This window comes from Sciurus vulgaris (genome assembly GCF_902686455.1).
Source record: "Sciurus vulgaris genome assembly, chromosome: 11".
Lineage (NCBI taxonomy): Eukaryota > Metazoa > Chordata > Mammalia > Rodentia > Sciuridae > Sciurus > Sciurus vulgaris.
In genome coordinates, this window is record NC_136472.1 from 47,973,248 (window position 1) to 47,979,392 (window position 6,145).

Below are 6,145 nucleotides of genomic sequence, written 5' to 3' on the forward strand. Positions count from 1 at the left end.
TGGAGGATCCCTCTTTGGCATACTTAAGTATCCAGTGCCACCTACTTCATGAACTGTAGATTTACTTCCTTCCAGAGAAGTGTTCCTCCACAATTCTTCTCTCAAGTTATTTCTCCTTTTCTAGATTGGCAGTTCCTTTCACATGCACCTCACTTGGGGGCTGTTATTACTTAACACTTTATAGCCAAAAATGTATTTACATCAATTAGTTCTTATATGTGGAGACCATGAAAATGTGCCATTGGATCTTCTGTGGAGACCATCACTGACAGCTGTAGCTGCTGACTTCTTAGATTTATTAACATGTACATGTACTTTTCAAGTCTGTGCTTACCAAAGTCTGCTCTCAAGCACTGGTTGAACATAGTCAGCACAAGTCTTCCCCAGTAAAGTGATGAACTCTTCTTTTTTTTTTTTTTTTTTTTTTTTTTTTTTTAGAGATGGTCAATACTGACATTTTGATGTGTGACCTGGTACCCCTAATATTTCTCTGCTATTGATTCAGCTATGCTATAAAAACCTTAATAACCAACTGAATCTCTTTCTTGCAAATAGGACATGAAGCCCCAGCCTTCTTCAATCTTCTGGCGCAGTGAAAACAAGTTGTAAGATGGCTTGTCCTTCCATGAATAATGTTTCCATCTCGTGGTCTTTTCTCACACAAGCTACATGGCTTCAAGATATTTTCTACATCTGTTCTCTGCTCAGAAAGGTTATCTGATTGTTCTCCCATGCTTGAGATGGTCTCTTGGCTTTCAGAACTGTGAGCCAAATCCAAGAATTCCACTGAATTGCAGGGATTAAAAAGTTTAGAATTTCCTTCCTTTACAGACACATCTTTAGGTCTAACAACTGGAGCTGAAACAGTTCTTCGACAATCAGGTACATCAATTCCTTCATTTTCCTTCTTTTCAGGCATGGCAGTGATATCAGATGTGGAGAGAGAATGTGTTAATTTAGAACAATCTGAATACCAATCCTTCCTCAAGGCCCAGCAACGAAAACAGTACCTCTTGCTTGGAGAATTAAATTTCTTGCACTCAGTACACTGCCATTCATCCTCAGAGGTAACTTCTATATCAGTATCATCACTTAAGGACTTAGAGTCCTCAAGGTCATCATTTTTCCCCACTTCAATCATCTTTTTGTCCCTCACTTTCCCTACTTCTTCACTTGCTTGTTCAGTATCAGCAGCTTCAACTTTTATTCCAACACCTAACTGCTCTGATACTGACTCATTTAAAAACCACAAATCATCTGTAGTATCTGAAACAATGGCAGTACCTATATCCTGATTTGTCTGTAAATCAGTTGAGCCATTACTTCTAGGTGTATAGTTGTTTCTCAAGTTTCCTAAAAACCACCAAGGCAGGCCAGCTACATCCCACTCCTCAAACCCAAGGTCCAACCTAGATGTCTCATCTTGGCTTAAATTTATTAAGTCTTCATCTCCTCTAGAATTTCTGCGTTTATGCTCTGAGGTAGGCGGTGTGGGAATATTACCCTCTTCAGTTCTTTTTCTGGAACCAAAACTTTCCTCTGTACTTTGCTTCAGTTGGTCTTGACTTGGAATATCCATACTGTGATCCTGTAGTGGCAGTGGTTAAAGTGATAAGATTCTTTCTTAGCATATCACATAGAGGGCTTGTATCTTTCACAGAGAAGCTTTGACGTCCCAGTAGTTCTCCCAAAAGATCTCCACCACAATATACCATATGCTGCTCCTGTTGATCATAAAGCTGCTTCACCATTATATACTGGCCTAGATAGTGCATTACCTCTTTAACAGTGAACATTTCACCTTGTGCACCTGCCGCCTGCAGAATCTTCAAAAGTGGCAATTTTGGTCATACCTTACTGATTCGTTCTGGAGAGATTCTGCAAGCACTGTCAGATGCTGAACACTGGGCAGAGGTGGAATATGATGTCATTTTGACTCTGAAGATACTGCAGTTTGTTGATAAAACTTACGGTCGCCCCATGAGTCGCTCCCCCTCGGAGCCCGGGGGTGAGGGGTGGCAGTCACAGGTCCTAGGGCCTCGGCAGCATTTTGAAACGGCGAGGAATCCTGATGAACTCTTCTGACAGGAAATTTCAGCTACAGCCTTCCCTTGCCAAAATGTTCTCAGAACTGCACTGCATCCTGAGTTTTATCTGAGATACTTCTTCACCTCCACTTTCATTCACTGCTCTCAGCATTGCAGTGTGGTGTGAGGTGCTACCTTTTTCTCACACTTCAATTTCTTTTATTCTTCTAGGGTCTTTCTCTCAATATGTTTCTTGCATCTATAATTCTTTTTTCTTTTAATCTGCTTTTCAGAGAATCTGAAGTAAAATAAATGGCGCCAAGGGTATCACAGGAAGATAGGCAAAATTATGATGGTTGAGGATTGACCCACATACCACCTTCCAGTCAAGGAGACCCCATCCTGAATCACACAGCCCCTGGAACAAGTTGAAACACCAATTACTGATGCAACCTGTGATCTGGGGAAACACAACTTGCAGATGGAATTCAGACACTTGAAATACAAGAGAGGAGCAAAGACAAAGGAAGGAGAGTCGCCTGATTATTTCTAAAGGTATTGATGAGTAGAGGGTCTTTAACAAACAGTTAAGGCCTAAGTGTGAAAGCCAAAGAGTTCCTGGTAGCATAAAAGAGTCAAGTAATGTCTGAATAACTTCATTCCCTGAAGTGGAAAAATTGGCATGGACGAGCAGTAGATTAAGGATCCAATAGAGTCATAGAGCTCTAGTGATGTGTAAATGTTTATCCAACACAGATCTTTTATTATAAGTCCAGGACCTTGTTTTAGTAAATCTGGGACTAGGAAACATTAATGGGGACATATGAGTGAAATTCATGATGTTGTCTTCCCAATGGATTTGCCCCAAATCTCAGAGCTTAGATAAGTTGGCCACCCTTTCTTAATACAACCTGGTGCAACCTCTCTGCTGGAAGATTCACCAGAGGCCTCTCTGAGGCAAAGTGATGTTCTTCAGTGCTGTCCAATTTTCCCTGATAAATAAGCTGATAACTGGGGATAAATTTCTGTATAAACTAGCCAGGGACATGCTGTGCCTAATAAGGGATTAAATGTATCACAAGACAAAGAACCTGAAACAATCATTTATACATCTGGGAAAAACTAGAAGCATGCCTCAGAATGGAATTTAGAGCATGTTTAAGAGGTTCAGAAGTAGCTAGAATTCATTGGCTCTTATACATTTTCTAGTACATAGGATTTAAGCACCCTGGCAAAAATCCAACAAATGGAATGAAATTTTTCTTTGGATGGCACACAGAAACCTGGAGAATTGGTCAACAAAGAGTCAAATAATATCTGAATTGCCCTGGCAAACTCTAAAAGAAAACAATAAAAAAGTCATACTGGAGTGAATATATAACATGAGAACAGAAACCCACCTAAACAACAAACCTTTCACTGAAGTCTTTGGGAAGACGCTAGTAAAAAGGTAATCTGCATCACAAAATTGTTCGATGACAACTCCATAGTCTGAGTCATTAATGACATAAGGAAAGGTGACACAGAGCTTGAATCTGTGACAGGATTATGAAACTTCATGTAATAGAAGGGAGAGATGAGTGATAACAGCCAAGGACCCTGAAGCCCCAAGTGTCATCACATCTAGAGAGGAAGCAAAAGGACTTGATCTGCAAGGTAGTATTAAATGGTTAACAGAGTATGTTCTCTCTAGGAGAAAAATAAGAGAATAGCCAGTAAGGGTCATGTTTAACATCCATAACCAGAAAAAGGGGAAAATAAGACAGAAGACTTTGAGGGTGATAGCCCCAATACATTGTGATCCATCTCAGTTTTCAGATCTATAGTTCATGACTGGAGATAATGCAGTTGAAGAACAACACAATATTGAAAACTCCTTGCTTCATTACCCTCTACTCTAAGTTTTCCATTCAGGGGGGAAAAAAGCCAATAGGAGAAGATGATCTTCATAAAGAACATAATCTGTGTGGTTGAAAGGGTGACAAATAGTAGTCATAAAAGGCACTGTTGTGATCAGTCAATAATGTAACATTATTAACTGGTTACTCCAGAAGATTCCCATATGAGTTGCCAATGGTATTCACACCAAGGCCATTTTTCCTTGCTAGTCTTTAAGGACTAAGAATGGAGAATACAGTGCCTCTGGAACATTCTCGTAAGAAGGTAAGTACCTCTGACAATAATTCTAACTCAATATCTCTCCATTTGCTTGGTTGAACTTTCTTAGAATAGTGCAATAGAATGAGACTCTTCTTATCCAATATTTCTTTCTTTCTCCTATTCTTTAAAATTATCAGAACTACACACTGGTCTGCAGTTTCTTCCTGTCTTTTAACAGTTTTCTCCCCATCATCCTTCAAATTTGTTTTTCTGAATGAAGCTATTGCACTTATAATTCTGACTTGCTTCTCTTTATTAAATGACTTGAACTGATCAACAGAGTACCTTGGAACAGAAACCAAGTCTTTAAATTAAATTGTGTACCAAGTACAAATTTTAATAAGCACATATAAATGTAGTAAAAATTATTTGAATATGGATAATTACTTACTTTTTAAAAGATCATATAGAACATCAGGTTGTGATTTTATCCAAGAGAGCAAGAAATTCAAAAGACAAGAGATGAAGCAATCAATCTGCCAATTTTCTGTCATTTAACATTTTGAGTTAAGAGAAAATTAAGAAATTATAACTTTCAAGTGTGCTGAATACTTTCAAGTTATCAGCAGTATATAAGCAGAATATAGAAGTTAATCTTTGTATTGCTTATATAAGGAAAGTAATCTTTAAATTAGTTCTCATAGAAAAAAGACATTGTACATGTAGTTATTTTAGATGGATCTCAATAAAATATCAGTATCAAAAACGGATCATATGAAAAAATTATCCCTATGGTGATTTGAATTTATTAGTTATTGTTTCTTCTACTTCAAGGATTTTGAAAGTGATGAGAGGAAAATAAATTACTAGTGAAATGACATGCTTAGCATCTCTCCACAGCAGTGCTTTTAGAGCTTTAAAAATTGTTCTGGCACAGGTACAGATTATTGTCAAGAGGAATGTGAAAGAAAGTACCTTTGACAATTAACAAGTATTTTTTAACTTTGGGAAACCCAGTATACATAATTATAATAACATAGATATCAATTAAGAATGCAGCAGTAGAAGATGGGGGATGAGGGGAAGTGAACTCTTTCTACTTGTTCCCTCAGTTTGAGATTCAAGCAGCAGGAACATTTCTTTTCAGCAAGGTAGGGGACTAAGAGATTTCAGTGAAATTCAATATTGGACAGTAAAATAACAAACAGAAATTCAGGAGCTTTGAATATAGATGAAGAAATAATACATTAGAGATGGGCCAGCTTTCTGCCACTGCCTGTTGCTGTGATTTTAGTACTGCCAATTCACTATAGCGGGAAGGATTAAAAAAAGGCATAACGAGAGAAAAGCACTGCAAATAAATGTTTTATTTGCAATTTATTTATTTATTTTCAGGAGATTCTGTGAACCTAGAGAAAGGGTGATCTTAATTGAACTAGAGACAGTGTGGAAAGCTCATGATTGAAAAGTGTTCTTAAACTCTTGGTTGGTGGGTGGAGAGTTGAGTATGAACCATTTGCAAGTGGTCTTGTTGGAGCTTTCAATGTCAATAGGTTGGGAGTTCATAAAAAATATTGACAGACCTTCACAGTGAAGGCCAGCCATGAGGTACAGTACAGCCCCACTTCAACTAAAATAGGCCAGAGAGGATTAGGCCCAGAGGGATCTGGGCTGGGTACACCAAGAGAAGAGAGGCTTGCTTTTCCTTTGTTTCTGGTAGCTTATATGACCAGCTGAGGAGAGACCAGAAACCGGTTAGACAGGTACATCTGCCCTCCATGTCTAATCCTGGAAAATTCACATCCATTTTGGTAGATTATGTGAGATCTATAGAGGGTGAGTCTCCCCACATTATAAGAGTAATTTTGGAAAAGTTCCTGAGACCCAGACCTGAAGCAGTGTTAGGCATTTGCCCAGTTACAGTAAATGTGGATCTAATTTCTCTGGAGTAAATATCACCCCAAAAAGTTCGAGAGGACTATCAGAACTAAACCCCAGATGCTAGACCTTTCCATTTG

General features: G+C 38.4%; 1 pseudogene across 1 annotated transcript; it reads right to left on the reverse strand.

The window, feature by feature from the left end:
* Positions 1-443: 443 nt before the first annotated feature.
* LOC306639587 (protein Mdm4-like) lies at positions 444-2,051 on the reverse strand (annotated as a pseudogene). Its single transcript has one exon. The product of its transcript is annotated as a protein Mdm4-like (transcript).
* Between the last annotated feature and the right edge of the window lie 4,094 nt (positions 2,052-6,145).